The 18,189-nt window shown below is 38.1% G+C and overlaps 1 long non-coding RNA gene across 1 annotated transcript in view; it reads right to left on the bottom strand.

The window, feature by feature from the left end:
- The window catches only part of LOC136058741 (uncharacterized), a 181,696-nt gene that overhangs the window by 99,138 nt on the left and 64,369 nt on the right, over nt 1-18,189 (bottom strand). The window contains exon 2 of the long non-coding RNA XR_010623161.1: nt 4,548-4,627. This is a non-coding gene — a long non-coding RNA (uncharacterized LOC136058741). The remainder of the gene's footprint in view (nt 1-4,547; nt 4,628-18,189) is intronic.

The raw sequence follows: 18,189 nt of genomic DNA, 5'->3' as shown, positions 1-18,189 counted from the left end.
TTTTAGCACTGCTTCTCAAACAGCTGTACCACTCGAGCTATTCACATTCTCAGAGTCTTGAAAGTAAAAACTGAAACATTTTTCTACTATTTTCTTCTCATTAAAAAATGAAACATCCAAGCCGTATTCACTTAATACCTCAGAGAATAGAGAAGCAAAGAAGAAAAGAGAAGAAAGGTCACTGTCAGGCCAAGATCAAGTCTGGAAAATTTCAAATTGAGACATAAGCATTTCAGGAAGTTATAAGCAACTGGAATAATAAAAGAATAATTGAAACACTGTAGGAATTTTAACTAGAGCTCTCGCTATGCAAACCGAATATTGTTTAATGTATTTTAGCAGCATGCAGAAATGTGTCCTGGCTGAGACATAAACGATCTATGTTCTCCAGATCACTCCGGCCTGCCTGAGGGAACAGAAAAAATGGGTATATAGTGTTGATCAGCACAGTTCCCTCACTTTCAGTGAGGATCAGCAAGTCATAGGAAAGGGGAGCACTATCAAAATCCTCCAACTTGTAACAGCTCATGTTGCTCACTGCTGCCTTACTTCCTCTCCATCACAGAACCACCACTTTGGCCAGCCTCTCCCCAGGCCATCTTTATCAAAAATCTGGTTGGTTCCAATGCCTACCACAAGGGCGTACAGAAGCGAAGAAATGTTTCTCCAATTTAAAACAAGTTGCTGTTCAAATCACAGGCTCAGTGTTTTTTGTGCACACCCCCCTCAGCACATTCCTTTTAACTCCTTTGCAGAACAGACATGAATCAAATGAAGCCTAATCAAAGCTTTCCCCATCTCACTACAGAAGATTTGTCAACAGATGAAATCCACCTTTTCCTGCTTCATTGCTCCAGAGGACCACAGGATGTAGAAAGGCATTCTGTAATCCTGAATTCCTGTTGAAATAACTGGTAGAACAATTACTTTTCCAAATAGTGCTATGTTAAAAAAAAAATCAGACATCCTATGAAAACTTTACATACCAACCCAGGCATTTAAAGTCTCCTGTAAAGAAAAAAAAGCCCCATACTTTGGCAGTTGACTCCACTTAGCAAGTATTTGCAAAGGGCAGGAATGCCTAAATACACAGAGTTGCTCCAGAGGCATTGCCACCAGCATCTTCTTTTAAGTTCCTTCCACACACTGTGATGCTGTGAGCATTTAAGTCTGAAACTAGGTCATAAACTTCTTTATTGTAAAGCATTTATAGCTGCTTGGATTGAATTATTCTGTTCAAGAGGTTATAATAATAATGGAAGCCTGCAAGTATATTTTCTCCAAACTCCTCGTATGCCAGTGCCAGTTTGAGAAACTGGTTCATTACTTATCCTTGTTTGGCTCTCCTACATTCAATTTGTTGCTTGTTTTGTCCTCCTTCTGGACAAATATAAAACATACTGTTTCATCTAATTAATATGAAGGAAAATATAGAAAAGATTATTTTATCCCTATTCTAGAATCAATTTTACAAAAACACTGACAGTTTCAAAAGCCATTCAGATATTCAAGTCTTGCCAAAGTTTATAGTCTGTTGTATCCTGTTACAAAAAGAAAAATAAAATAAAAAACACCTCTGTTCTGTTTTTTTCAATTTTGCACAAGTCTCCATCAAGAAACAGTCTACCTCCATATATTCTCATGTGTCCAGATGATCTGTGGATAAGCCTTATTCTTTTTAGTCTAATCTAACTGGCCAGCTCACCTTCTCCTCTTCCAAACATTCTCAGCTACACCTTCCCATGCAGGCAAGCACAGAGAATTTCTATCTTTCATGCCACCCTGCCTATTTTAACACTTAAGCAATCTCTTCATCCAGAGATCAGTCTAGCAAGGACTGTCATTTGAGGTTTGCTTGCTCTTCTTTGAGCACCTGGTCTTGCCACGGACAAATTCAGTGTCCAGCAGCTTCCCAAAAGGAATTCAAAGGCAAATTTCTGCACATTTTCTGGGGAGTTGAGGAACAAGGTGCCCAGTTGTTTTCTCTAAGAGAGAAAGATGCCATGGCAACCTTTTATGTGTTTTTCCATGAGCCATCAGAACAAAGGCAAGGGAGTTGTCTTCAACTAAAAAAGCCTTAAGTGATGAGCAGCACCGAACTTGCTTTCTAACTTACAAGGACTCAGCTGAAAGCCCTGGACAGTAAGGTGACCCTTTGTAAGAGCTATCTTGTTTCCTTCCCAAAATATAGGTACAGAAGGAAAAATGAGGGCAGATAGGATGAAAAAATACATGCACAGTATTAAGTTGGCTCTGTAATCAGGATCAAATAGCAAGTCCAAGACCCTCACAGCATTTGGAAGAAAACTAAAATATTGAGAGAAAAAATAAACCTAACTTTTATCCAGATGCAATAACTTTCTCTCCAGAATATTCTCTGCCAAAAAAGAGAATCAGTATAATTAATTTATTAGTCTTCATCTAGCTTTAAGGTTCCAACTATGTTGTTGTTTTCTTCTGTCTGCTTTCTCATAACTTCATAAGCCTTTACTCTTAAAGCTATAGTAATATGTATTCAATACTTAATACATCAATGTTTTGGTTTTTTTTCCAAGGAGAATCATCTTCAGCACAGAAGCCACAGCCCTCTCCAGTTTGACAATTCTACTGTAGTAGTTAATGTTATATATACTGCACATTATATTTTTGTGACACAGCACCTAACCAAGTCAGGTAAATTTATACAATATTCACATTTCCTTTTATAGCCTTGATGTAGTAGTTGCAACACATGGAGTCAGATCTTCAACACAATGATTCTGCAGTAAAGACACTATTAAATAATTATTTTCTTTGTAAACCACCCAAATTTCTGTAAAGCTAACAGAAATATCTTAAAGGATATATATATATGAATATATATATGTATGTATGAATATATATAAGGATATATATATAAAGATATATAAATATATTCTAATTAGTAGTCCTACATTTTACTGCATTGCTGGGAGGCTCAACTCAGACTGCATGTCCCTATGATATTTCAACTTAGTTTCTTCCACACAGTCTTGAATTTTATCAGAAAAAAACTGCAAGGTAACAACTGGAGACCAGAAATAAAAGGCCATCTATGTACTCAGACACCACTCTTGCTTCAGCTGAAATGAATGTTGGCAACTCTGAGCATCAACTTCCCAGCAGCTCTAAGCTACCAGCATAACAAGGCCCATATGGAGCTCAATGAACCCCAGACACATGACTTTTGCCCAGAGTACTTTTTTGTACATCATCCTACTAATTTTCTTCACTAGAAATGCAAGCACATAAGCGTCTAGGCACTTACTTCCCACTGTTGTGGGGACTGAAGAGTTCACCCTTGGCTTTCCAGGAAAATTGTGACAGAGCAAGAATTTAACCAAAACCAACATTATTTGCTTGCCCTCAGGTAGGCTTTAAAGAACTTGGGTTAGCTTCCAAGAGTATCAATAGCTTGACAACTATTCACTGGATTGGCACAACCTCAAAGAACAGATGCTAAAGCCACTCAAGATATTCAAAAATTGCCCTTACATTCAGGCCTATAGCTGTAACTGCTCACACAAAATTAAATTCAAAAGTAAATGAAGGAAATATTTTTATAAAGTGACAAGAATAAAGACTATAACAGCAGCCAGCTCATTTGTACCCATAATTCTAATCAATTACAGAGGATAATTACGTATTACGGAATCTTACAGTTTATCAACATCAGATAACTCTTGTACGTGGCAAGACTGAGGAAAAGAATTAGCAGCTTTACACTACAAAACAGCACTGGCACACATTTTTACTCTATTTAGATTCTTGAGTTTTAATGGAAATAGATCTATAGAAATAGATCCATTTAGGAAAAAAATGTAAAAAGTCTATTCTAAAAGTTGAGATATGGGGAAAAAGAGTAGGAACCTTCCTCAGACTAGCCATGACCACTACAGATCTTCATGTAAAGTCTAGGTGACCAAAACTGCATCAGAAGGGGCAGTAGAAAAGAATTTGCTGGATCAGGTACCTCCTCAGTGGGAGGGACTGGAATGCACCACAAATATGCAAAAGAAATTTTGCTTTCCTCTTTACAGAGATATTTTTAGAAAACTATGAGCAGACTAGCTGGCAAAAAGTTTAGTAAGGGGTCAACTTCAAAATTTTATTTTTCAGCAGAGAAAGCATGGCTTAGGAGAATTAAAGCCTTTAGGAAAAGATGTTCCAATCTGGTATAAGTTAAAGTAGATGGAACTAATTCCTGAAAGAGCAGGTGGGTTGATGGAAGAATCAGCAGTGACAGACCATATTTTATAATAATCTTTCGATCATTAAAACCCAATTTAACATGTAACGTCATCTGTTGTCAGAGTTACCAAACCTGGGAGGAAAACCAAAAACCTGTTCACGATGATTTACAGAGAGACATATGCAAACATTCACGTGGACAAGAGATTATTTATATTTTATATTCAGTGAATTTTGATGCTGTAATGTAGAAGACTGCCACTATTGAAACTTAACCAAAACAATGTGAGGGAAGTTAATGAACAACTGAACCAAATGGAATATATTTGGTTTCCTACCTGAAGTGTGTTCATCAATCATTACTGCTGTTCCAGGAAAATGCTTCAGCAACCACAAAACAAAAAAGGATCCGGACTTCCTAAATGTTTAAAAAGAAATACAAGGAAGTTACATGATACAGAAGGCACCAATCCCACAGCAAATACTAGATTCATACTACAGATTTCAGTCTCATACTGCATGTGTAAGGATTTTTGTTCTTCTTCCAATCTGACTTTTTATTTATAACAAACAATTGTGGTGCGTTCATCTGAGGCAGAGCAAAAACAACAAAATTCAATTACTAACAAGACTGAATAAGAAAAAAAAAATCAACATGATTTGTAAAGATAGCCATATCAAAAGAAAAGCAGCTATCCCTACAGAGTTCAATGATTTGGCAACTATGCTGTATCTATATATTCACATGTAGATATTAATTCAGACTGTATACAGAGAAGTTTTCCAGTTCTCACAGGAGAAGAAATAATGTTTCCAAATCATGACTATATTTCACAGAAAGAATGATTTAAGCCAAATGTGAAACACATGGATTTTCTTAAATTTTCCCCTTTAATTTTAGTTGGAGAGCTCTATTTTTCTAAAATATCTAGGCATACAGAACACTTTAAAGTTCCAGACAAAGCATTCTTCAGGGTTGTAGTGTGACTTTAGAAGCAGAAAACTAGTTTGATAAAACACTATATAACTAATCCAAGTTGCAGCATCCTCACAAAGTCTTCTCTTTTTAAAGAAAATACTAAATTGGAAAAATACACAACACTAATGTTACCTACATCGGCTTTATTAAAAGAGTAATAATGCAGTAAGCGAGGCAGCAAATTAATCTTTCAATTTCCAGGTCTGATAGCATATCACCATAAACTTAATTGGAAAAACACATTTTCTAGAACAAGAAAATAAATTTTTCATAAAAGCATGCCTACTTGCGTCATTTTATAAGGAAAAGCAAAATTCACAGCATCTATATCACACACAGATTTTCCCTAAATTCAGTTACATTGATGTAAGGTGCAAGTTGCTAACTCTCAGTAGGTTCTACTCAATTCTCAGCAATCTACAACATGAGAAATAGCAGTCTATTCTGATACTTCAACACAGTTATGTCCCATGGATACCTCAGCTTTCTGTTCCAGTAGGTAAGGCTTGCAAGTTGTCACTTCAAGTATGGCTACAATGGTTTTTCCACTGTATTTCACATACAATGAAACAAAATTCATATAATCTGCAGCAGAGAAACCCATCTCATTTTCTACAGAACTTATAATATGTCTCATCTGATGCACATACATGTATACTTGCATAAAAATTAGAAGTGCCTCTGAAAAGGAAGAATAGATTTGTAATTATTTTGCTAATTCACACCCCTTCACATCACTAAATTTCCATGGTTATTTTAATGATCTACAGAATATGGACAGAAAAATGACAAGGTCAAGTGGTATTCTTATTTCATTACTGACTCCTCATATTTGCTCTGCTTACAAAAAAAAAAAAAATCATTACAATAATAATAATAATAATTAAATCAATGCAATAATAATAAAACAATCAAGTAAAAATCCGTCCGCTCATATAATAGCAGCAAAACCCTGGCTAATGCATACCTTCCTTTACTTCTACAACCTGCTCAGCCCCCAGTGAGATTGCCCAGACAAGACAGAGCAAAGACAGGACAATGTGTTTACCCAGCTGTCTCTCACAGAGAACGATGTGAGCACTCGAGCCTGCATGACTGAGGATATGTGAAACAAAAAGGACTCATCGTTACAGACAACACAAGGTCACCTGTCCAAGTGGTGACTGACTTAAGAGAAGACAGAACAAGTTTTAACCATTAGTGTTAGTTTTAGTTAGGATGTAACTTAAGATTGATGTACATTCATGCTATTAAGTGGTTTATCCAAAAAAAATTTGCAATCCTCTATCCACTTGCATAACCTGTCAGCACAAACTAGTCAATGCAATCATAAAAGACCATAAAGAAGAACTGACAGTTTTACCTAGAAAGGTTTTGGTCTCAGATTTTCACCTTGCAACATACTAAGCTTTTGAAACCTAGTCAGATTAAAGTAAAACCAACACACTCAAGAATACAGCAGGTTGTTTCCACAAAATGCACTAGTATCTATTCCAAATAGCCCCTGATTTCCATGAAGTGATCTCTTTCACTGAGGGCACTAGAGGTAGGAAAAACTGAAGACCATGTTAAAGCATAGGCTGCCTTTTTGAACATACAGCCAAAAATATATATATATCACACCATCCAAGATTAAAATGAAATTAAGAAGGTATACGCCTATTTTAACTAAACACAAGTATTATCTACCTTTCACACAGAATCACTCAGGTTGGAAAAAAATTTCAAAGATCATTGAGACCTAACCATACTACCCTAACTCCAATAACCCTCCACTAATTCATATCCCTGAACACCACATCCAAACAGATTTTAAATACATTCAGTGATTGTTACTCAACCACCTCCCTGGGGAGCCTATCCCAGTGCTTAACAACTCCTTCAGTAAAGAAGAGCTTCCTGATATCCAAACTAAGCCTATCTCAGCACAACTTAGGGCCATTTCCCCTCATCCTGTCACCAGTGAGAAAAGACCAAAACAATTTTAACAGGTGTTTCCACAGCCACCAACCTCACTCCAATGCTTTAGAAGATCATGGCCACTTATGTCTAATTAAAGCCATATTGATTTTTAAACAAGAGACTACCAGAAGCATTTGATGCATGGTGCTGGAGCAAAGGTTTAATAAAAACCAAAACATTATGTGGGTTCCTGTGCAGACTGTCGCTCCTCAGCCATCTCTTCAGCCCACTGGTGGTCCCTGCAGTTTCAGAAGGTGGTCCACAATGTAATCAGGAGGAGGACAAATTGATTCCACATTTCTGTTTGTGCAAGCGAGAAATCATCAGGAGAGAAATAAAAGGAGCAGATGAACATTCCAAGTTTAGCATGATTTTCATTTGGTCACAAATGAAAACCATTGTTGAAGCAAAGCACAGTATTGTCCATATTCTTTTCTCTGAGAAAAAGAATTAGGATTTGATGAAAGAAAGATAGAGGAATAATTTTGCACGTTTTATCTCTTTGCAAATATAGACAGAAGCAGGTCTCAAAAGGACAATGTCTTACTTTGAAGTAAAAGTAAGAAACAGAAAAGCATAAAAAAGAGTCCAAAATGCATTCTAGTTCTTGGCTGTAAGTACACGCTCAAGCAGCACCTCTTGCTCCTTACCATCTAGGATCCTGTTCACACACCAGCCCTCATTCCTGGCCAGGAGCTCCTGGCAGGCAACCAGGACAGGCACTGCAGCATTTTCTTGCCCTGGCTCCAATGGAGTTAGCAACCTGAATACGAGAGTCACCTCTACAGCCAGACAGAGTGATTGACAAAGTTGAGATTTTGCTACCAGAATTAGATGACTTCTGTCTGATTTCTTAAGCAGTGCAGTCACATTAGTCAAGTGTTAATTACTTGTTTTCATTTCCAAGGAATTGGATGCAAGTATTGCTTTGAATACTTAGATAATAGGGCTGTTCGAGGCTGGCAGCTCTAAAATGCTGGGAAAGTCAACAAAGCATATTAGCAGACCTCAGCAGCCAACAGAAAAGAAGATGTGAGTGAGGAAGCTCCCTGACAGCCCTTCTGATCTCCAGGAGGCCTTGAGAATGGTACAATGGCTGCTCTGAAAGTAATGCCTCCTGCTTTATTATTTATGATATCAAAGGTGGATGTTGGTGGTTCGGCAGTAGGGGTTGAACCTTGCCATCAATAACTCATTACATTTTGTTGCCGTGCAACGGATGGCATCAGAGGGACAGTCTGACAAAATGGCAACTGACATGGAAGTATGCATGACGCAGAAGTGTAGACCTGAATCCCACCATGGGGAAAAAACTGCACCCACTGACACTCACTGATGTTTTTTGAATGTTGATGGAGACCAAACAGTGGATGTGAGTGCACTGGAGCAGTGGGTAGTATATCTCAGCAGTGATGACAGCAACAGCGGGTCACTTCTGCTGGTGCAGATTTTTTTTACAAGCACAGCATGCAGGCTCTAGTTCATCAATGTTAAGAGTATCATAGTCAATCATAGTTAAGAGTAACTAGGTTGAAAAAGAATGTTTTCTAGCTGAGAATCTGCTCTATCAAATAGATTACTGTGATTATTTTTTTTTAATCTGCTGTACTTTCTATGGAAACAAATAGGAGACATTACTTTCAGAGAAACCTGCATACAATTTGGAGAAGAAAACATGAGGTCCATGCATGCAGCTGAAGAATCACCATAAACATTCTGTTTCTGGCAGGAATTTAAAACTAGATTATATTGGCTGCAGAAATAGCACACACTTCTGGAGCAATGAGACGAGCTCAACATTTATGTCTGTTAGGCTCAGTCCAACCACAGCTGTCTGCATAAAGGCTAAAGATTGTGTGAAATTATGAAACATACCAGGAAGCACTCATTTTGTTTCACAAGCAACCTTTTTTCCACTTAATTAAAACATAGCATAGGAATTAGTTAAAAAAAATAAAAATAAAAATAGAAACATTTTTAGGCAAGGAATTAAAGTACTACCATGAACTAGTTCAATCCCATCCTTCATTACCATTTGAGAAGTGCAATAGAGGCAGAAAGGCAGGGGCATGAAGGGCTGAATAACCATTCGTTAACAACTTTAATAGTAAAGCTTCACTCTTCCCCAACCCCCTCCATCATCTCTTGCACTTATTATGGTGAAATTAAGAGTTTTTACTCCAAGTGAACTCCTGCTAATCCTTTTATTTAGGTTCAGTGCTACAGTGCTGACCCTGCAAGAACATTCATCTACATTCACAGCTGGAGCTGCAGACTCTGGCTTGAAGGAATTAATGACTTTGCAAGGCAAAAGCAACTGAAAGGCCAAGGGCTTATCTAACAGAAAATCTGAATTTGACCATCTTAAACAAAGGACAGGATGAAAACAGGACACAGACATCTCATCAGAAGCTGATATCAAAAGCATATGACACATTAGAGAAATACAATGTAGGAAAAAATCTTCAGTCCTGTCATACAAAAAGTACATCATTTCAAAAATTTTTATTGTAGATTATATTCAACTCCAATGAACTGCTACTACGAGAGAAGTCAGAATTAGGAGTACTCAGCCCTATCTTTTCAGCCTGGCTTTCTGTTATCTCATATGTTCACCAGTTACTTGCTCATTTTCAAGGTTAATCTAAAGTTATAACATTACAAGATGAAATGTTGGCTCTTGCTTCAATTTGCTTGTCAACTTCTCAGTCATTTTATTTAATGTAAGTAAGTAATAAGAGGAATGCAAAGGCCAATGGAAACTCAGGTTGTATGTATCACCATTTTGTGGCCATCAGGACAGGGTGTGCAGAAGGGCATTAAAACAACTTGAGAGCACATAAAATTTAAAGAATGAATGGCAACGTGCACATAGAAGCTAAAATCTTCCAGTTTGGATGGACTTCAGGAAAATATTTTTTATATTAAGAGAAAATTTCTAGAGTAGTGTTCAGGTTCAACACTTCTTACAATACTCCTTTGCTAAGTATTCAATAGATGCATCACACTGCTGTTTCACACAATGCATTTGGTGACTTGAATTAACTTGATCACATATACATACATTCATCACCCTTCTAATATGAAATTTGACCCATTAAACTGATCTGGAATTATTTGTACATCTGCATTCACAGCAATTTATTTGGAGCATATTGCAGTGAATTGTTTACTTAGCTTTTCTAAAAGCTGGGCTTCTCTGACACTTGAGACCTCAATATCTTGAATTTTTCAAATCATTGCCTTCCTAATCAAGGAACAAATGGACATAAAAGCTCCATTTAATGAAAATAATTTAGAAGTATATTTTATTGCTAGAGAACCTCGGCACAGAAAAGCCGGAGTGTTTTTGGTTCCTCCCCGCATTTTAATTTTAGTGTTCAACTTACTTGCATTCTCAAAAATGAAAGATTTGCAGCAAAATTTTACATCCATGCTGGAATTCTTACAAATGTCTGTCTGAAGCAGTATGTCTTTACTGAGAATGGTAAATCAGCAGAAACAATGTCAAAGAAACTGTAGATATTTGGTGATACATATTATTTACAACCAAAACAATGCCAAATCAATTAATATCCTTTAGGAACAGGATTTTTACCTACCTGAAGTGAAAATGCTTACTTAAATCACACCACTGATGAAGCATTTCCCCCCTTTGCAATTCCATTAGCCATTTATTTTTACTAGTCCATTTAGCACCTTTTTAAGATGCCCTTAACACTGCGTTCCCAAAGATACCAAACTTAAAAGAAGATTAAGGTCAAGCCGATTGAAATTAGCAAGAGAGGCCAAAGGGAGCACAGAGCCTTTCACTGAAGCCTGGGAGAAGCTGGATCTGTTTGACAGATCCTCCTTCTGCTACACATTTCATTTGCTTTGACATACTATCTGCTGAACAGCTTCTTCCTTAAAAATATTTGAATGCAAGTTCTTATCAAACACTTCCATGTATGGAGCTATCAGCACCTGAGACAGAACAGTGCAGTAATCATGTTTTAACTTTTTTTTTCCTCATTTTGTCTTGCTTAATACAGCCAGCCCCTCAAAGGGCACAAATTCCCTGGGCAGGACCTATCAGGTCACACAGTTTAGAATGGTCTCTGCAGGTCAACTATGCCTACAGTGCTTCCAGGTTCACTGGAGTGCAATGAAACCAGACCTTGATGCAGAAAGAATGATGGATACCTAGCAGCAGCCTTGATGGCCTATTTGCACCACATTGCCAGAGCCAGAAAATTCACTCTATGCTTCATTCCAAAGTACCTAAATTAAGAACAGCCTTCAAATTAAAAGCTTGCTTAATTCACTTAGAGGAAAAAAATAGAAAAGCCATCGTGAGCTACAACGGCACCAACTTTTTTTTTTTCTTTTCTAATTTTGTTCTTTTTATTATCATTATCCCATGTGGCTTTCAGGAAGTCCCTACAAACTAGTCACTGTTATGAAGATGGCCTATTTTAATCAATCCCTTGACAGGAACAGCTAATTATCTAACATTTCTGACCAAACTACCAGATGGCTTCAGTTCTATACTTAACTCAAATTTAGTTTTCAGTCCGTAATGTTATTTGCATATTTAATGTCTGAGATGACACAGAACAGGAATAATACTAGTACCAATACTAGTACCTAAGGTACACACCGAGTACTTACACACCCTCCCACCGAAGAATAAAAATACTGCCACTTAAAATGACAGGTACCTTCCACATTTTCTTTTCTTATGAAGTTCCTGAAAGCCAAAGGCTTTCCCTTTTGACAGCAGATTCTGACCACCATCAGGCTGCCAAAGCTGCAGACTTCATAGCACACCCACCTGCACCACACACCAGAAGCACACTGCAGTCATCTACAGAAGCAGAAAGGCTTGGGCCAGCTTCAGAGAAGGGAGTTCAGGAAGAATTTGAGTGTATATATTGCAGTGTACCACATCATGTGATAAAGTGAAAAACAGTGAAGGCATGAAGGCAGCAGCCACTCCTGGTATGCTCTGGGAACGTACAGCTGTGTCTGAACAAAAAGTCAATAGGGATCATCCATGAACAAGTTGAGGCCAAAATCACCCAAGCGAAGGAGCTTTGTGAACGAACATGGGCCATGTTATCTTTAAGGCAGGCAAAAGGAATAAGGATATTAACCATGAAAACCATATTCCTTACAATGCAGACTCTTTCTGTCCTTACTATACTTGAAATTCCAGAGTTATTTTTACGTATACATACTGAACCTCATCTCTCTTTTTAAATACTAGCACAGCAAATGTTGATTTTTCTCCCCCATGTAGGCTACACTTACAGCAAATAACTAAATGATGTCGCAACACACGCTACAAAGTAAATAATTGAAGACCCTAGACTTGAGAAAAATTCCTAAGGCCATGACAGCACAGGAGTTACAACCTCACTGAGAATGAAGCTGAAGATGTTATTTCGTTTCTTTGGTTTTGGGGGGGGGTTGTTTTGTTTTTGTAGTTCTGGTTTCTTTTTGTTTCCTTTTTAATTGTTTTTAAAGGAGTCCGTTGATACAGGAGATACAGAAGCAAAACAGCAAAACAGATAGGGCTGAAAACACCATTTTCGAGCTCCTGAACCGTACTGACAACAGTGGAAAGATGTCAAACCGTAATAATAATTATTTTGGGAAGTATTATATTTCTGTATAGTCACTCATTTTTAGCACCTTCTCTAATAGGTTTTGTATATATTTCTAGAATAAGAATGCATCTCAAACCAGAAAAACTGTTCTTAGTGTTAACACAACCAAAAACATGTATACTTAAACTGGTAGCAACTGAGAAAGTAAGAATTCTAATCTATTAAATATATATATATCAGTGAAGATCTGGAGAATGGCATTCTGTATTACCATAGATTTTACTATAACTACCACAATGAGATAAGTACCCCTTAGTACCATTACAGCAGTATAAGAAATCTTAAGCATAAACAATCAGAGCTTTCTTGGTTTTCAAGCAGTATCTCTCAGGCAGAGCAGCAGGGAGAGAGGCCAGCTGAACACCTGACATTCAAGAAATTCAAGAAATTCATCCAAGAATAAAACTGAGTTTTGTTAGTTCAAAAGCCATCACAGCTTCCATTTGTAAGGCTTCTCATCTTTGAACGTGTTGTGACAAGGATGTTTGTTTAATAAATGGCACACCTGTAGTCTGACAAAGTTGGTAAAAATTCTCAGGTGTGGGTTTGTTACCTAAAACTGTGCTGATCTTCTCGTCCCATAATGGAAAACAGGTTTCATTTTCTGTCACTACAATCGAATTGAAATCAGTTATTGGAACAAACACTCCAGCAGAAACAAGAAAATCAGAAAACCCTTCCATTTTAATATTTGCTCAAAGATATTTATGTAGGCCTAAGACAAGCAATTCCAAAACATAACTAAGTTACATCTATACAATTAATCACAGAATCATAGAATCATAGAGGTTGGAAGAGACCTCAAGAGATCATCGAGTCTAACCCCACCTGCCAAAGCAGGTTCCCTACACCAGGTCACACAGGTAGGCGTCCAGGTGGGTCTTGAATATCTCCTGAGAAGGAGATTCCACAACCCCCTCTGTGCAGTCGGTGCCAGTGCTCCGTCACCCTCCTGTAAATAAGTTCATGCGCATATTCGTGCGGAACCTCCTGTGCTGCAGTTTCTGTCCATTCCCCCTTGTCCTGTCTCCACACACTGCTGAAAAGTCTGGCTTCGCCACTTTGTCCCCCACACCTCAGATATTCATAAGCCTGGATCAGGTCCCCTCTCAGTCCTCTTTTCTCAAGGCTAAAGAGACCCAGTTCACTTAGCCTTTCTTCATAAGGGAGATCCTCCAGGCCCTTCACCATCTTTGTGGCCCTCTGCTGGACTCTTTCCAAGAGATCCCTGTCTTCTTTATACTGGGGAGCCCAGAACTGGACACAGTACTCCAGATGAGGCCTCACCAGGGCAGAGTAGAGGGGGAGGATCACCTTCCTTGACCTTCTGGCCACGCTCTTTTTAATGCGTCCCAGAATGTCATTGGCCCTCCTGGCCATGAGAGCACACTGCTGGCTCATGGTCAACCTGTCGTCCATCTTCCTATCAAAGACTGTACTATCTATTTTTAGTGATCTGCAGAATTTTTGGAGCTGATTTTTGATTCAATGCTGAGCATAAGAGGTCTTGGGAAGCTGACTTGAGGTTGTCTTTACAAGTTCTACTCCAGTTATATTTCACAGAGCCACAGATCCTCCTGAAATGGAAAACAAGGATAACCACTGCCAAGAAAACTAAGCTTGCTTAGATTTTCCCATGTAGTGCTGTTTTATATTCAGCTAACCAGCCTGGGTTCCAACTGACTGTTAACACTGCAGTGCCTGCTGCTACTCCTCAGTTTCAGCTGCACTAAATGAGTAGCAGACTGCTACAAGTCATGCTTTAAAATGAAGTTTCCTTGATCTTTCATCTCAGCTCCCATTGTTTGGGCAACCAAACACCCAACAAAACAACCAAACCAAAACCCTGCCAAACACCAGGATAGACCAAGATCCTGTTTTTCCCCACATATTCAACTTTCTGTATACACTAACTGGAGAGAAAATATGCCCTTTTTGAGGGATGAGCACATCTATCCCTGAGGACAGACTGTTCGGATATCCTGCAACTTCAGCTCCCCCCTTCCACAGAGAACTCCTTCACCACAAAGGTGATATAAAGTTCAATCCATTAATGGACACAAAGAACACGAACATTGTAACGGCTGTGTGGGCAAATATTGACAAAGTTTCAAAGAAATTAGTCAAGTACTCTGAGTCTTCCTGAGTCACTCCTCCGAGAGGTTTCTGATCCTCAGCGCTTAAAAAGTCTCAGCTACCCCACAGCAACTCATTACACATATATTTGCTGCCTGTGTCCATTCTGCAGTATGAATCACTTCCTGTGAATAACTTTATTAACTGAAAGTCTCTTAAGAGAAAAGCAGGAAAGAATATCTTAAATGCAGCTATAAAGAACAAAGATAAGAGAATTTTCTTGACCAAGACAACAATATATTTCAAGAGAAACAGCTAATGCCACTAAACACATTTACAGATACAGAAGTTACTGTGTATTACTACTAACAGCAAATACTCCTTCCTTTCTATGTGGAAAAAGACACAGATTGAACAGTCAGTATTTTTTACCCCTTTTAGATCCATCCTGCGTATACATATGTACATATTTCCTTAAGTATCAACAGTCTAATATTGGATCGCTCCAAAAGTAATGCCTCCATTTCATATCCATGGAGACAACAATAGTGTTACTGTGCTCTTTGTATTTGAAAGAGCAAATCCTCAGCTACAAAACTCTACTTTTCAAGATAGTCACCACCACTAGCCATGCATTTGTCGGCAATGAACAGGAGTCTGCATGCCACACTCGCAAAAATCACCTCACTGTGCACACATCCACTGTTTGGTCTCCATCAATGTTCAGCATGTGCCAACAAATGTCAGTGGGTGCCATTTTTTCCCCACACAGAGGAATTCAATTTCACACTTCTGCTCCACCCACACTTCTATGTCAGACTGTGCCTCTGCTACCATCTGTCACGCAGCAACAAAACATAACAGAACATTAGGTGGATGGTTCAACCTCCACTGCCATACCACCAGCATCCACCTCCAACATCATGGACCAACATAGTAAAACATTACTTTCAGAGAAGAACTATTATATATGAAGACCTGTGCTCCAGCTGACATCTGTAACATTGTATTAAAAAGTTGGCTTTAAGCCATTATCTTAACATCTACTAAAATGACTAACACAGGTGAGAAACAACAAAATGACGTGCCCTGCATGTAGACATCAATCAGGGCAAGCCATATTATCAAGCTATCTCTTTTTTACTGGAAGGAAATGAAAAGGTAATCTCTGCAGTGTTTTAAATCCTAACGCATACTTTGTCCCACATAGCAGCAGGAAGATTCCCATTCACTAATGGGAATCTGTAGAACATATGGACTAGAATACATCCCATCATCCAGCACTTTAAACGATACATGGAAGTCACTGAGCTTTAGTGCACTATTTATGATTCGCCTTATGAATGCATTCTTGTATTTTACATTATTAACGTGTACATGTTAAAAAAAATGGAAGCTTAAGAGAAGTAATGCTAACACTAAAGACATAGTGCAGAGAGAAATCCATGGCTACACTGGCTTTCCACTGAACCAAAGCAAAAACGATGGTTCCAAGACAGTACTTTTTTAATATATATATATAAAACAGACGAAGATGTTTTTTCTTCTGCTTTCCCATTTCCTGACTTCATCATTGTGCAAGGAGGCCTGTGAGCCTTTGATGCCTCCACCCAAAACAAACACAAATCCTTGCCACTCTTGTAATCTTCTTTTGGCCACCCAGCAAGAATCTAACAGGATCCCATGTCTGAAGGCCACCACTGAACAGTACTATAGCAGGGGAAAGGAAAAAGATGATGAGGTCCAAATGTAACAATTACATGATATTTTTCTAATAAAAATATAACACTGCATTAATGTAAACGGTATGTTAAAATCTTCATCAATCAATGAAGAATGGGTAATATTCACCATTTAGCAGAGTGAAACCGAAAGAATAGAAAATCTTTTTCAGTGGTTAGATGAAAACCCTAAAAGTGACACATCTCTCAGACAACAGTAGTACCATTACCCTAATTTGGATGCCTCCCTTAAAAGGATATTCCCTTGAGACACACCAAGGGACTCCTTCACCCGCACACAAACATTATATTAAAAAAAATACATTAAAAATACATATTTTTTTCCATGCTTTCTATTATTAAACCCTACCCATAACTTTTAGATACCTCAGGAAATACTGCATGTCATTTTCTTACAGTTACTTATTAACATTATTTATCATCCCACAACTGTAACTCAGTAACCTTTTTAAAAGTATACTTAGAAAACTATGATATATTGTAATAACAGTTTGATATAGTAATTACAGTATTTAACAGGGGATGCAGAGATTCTGATGTAAAGCTCATGTTGATAAGTACTCTCATAAAAGAAACGAGGAGAAATACTCATCAAGATATATGGACGCACAGCAATCTTATATTGCCAGCTTTGTCTTTTATTTATTCTCATATGAAAGCTGCAAAGTTTATCTTAACCCCTCTTAAGGGACCAACCAAAGTTCCTAAACACTGAAGGAAAAATAGGCTGTAAGATATACCATTTCCGCAGTACAATATTATGATCTGAGTACATATTAATGCTGCTCTGAAAGTAATACCTCCTGTTTTATTATGTTGGCCCGTGATATCAGGGGCAGATGCTAATGGTATGGCAGGAGAGACTGAACATTTCTGCCAATATCCCGTTAGATTTTGTTGCCATGTGACAACTGGCATCTGATGTGGAAGGATAGAGGAAGCAAAGGTGTGAAACAGAATTCTTCCATGCTGAAAAAATGGCACCTATTGACACTCACTGACGCTTGGTGAACACTGATGGGAGATCAAACATTGGATGTGAGCACAGGGAGGCGGCAGTGGTACATTTCAGCAGTGGCAACAGCTGGTCAACTCCACTGGTAAGGATTTCTGTAAGCATAGCATGCAGGCTCTTGCTTGTCTCCAACAAAAATGCACAGCTAACAGTAGTAGCTATACTGAAAAATAGTGTTTAGTAACAGAGAATTTGCTCTTTCCAATAGCAATGCTGTGTGCTTTTTATCTGTTGTAGTTCCCATGGAAATAAGTAGAACACATAACTTCTGGAGCAGCCTATGTAAAATAGGTCATGTCAGAAAATCATGATATGAAATAGCTGTGCAGAAATGAATGCTATAGACAAAGAACACGTTTTGCAACTCAGGGCAATGAATATTTGATTCATAATGACAATCCAATGCTATTTATCTTAAATGTGAGAACAGTGACGACATATCAGGTAAGAAGGCTGCAGCTGTTAAACAAGCCAGAGGAAGGAAACTGCTTGCAAAAAGTGTACTTCTGCCTTGACTCAAGTGGCCAGTAAGAACAGTATCCAGACCTAAGT

Source organism: Cyrtonyx montezumae, unplaced genomic scaffold, assembly GCF_038088225.1.
Source record: "Cyrtonyx montezumae isolate F1298 unplaced genomic scaffold, pur_monq_1.0 scaffold_8, whole genome shotgun sequence".
In the NCBI taxonomy this organism is placed as follows: domain Eukaryota; kingdom Metazoa; phylum Chordata; class Aves; order Galliformes; family Odontophoridae; genus Cyrtonyx; species Cyrtonyx montezumae.
This window is presented reverse-complemented; position numbering and strand designations above follow the sequence as displayed.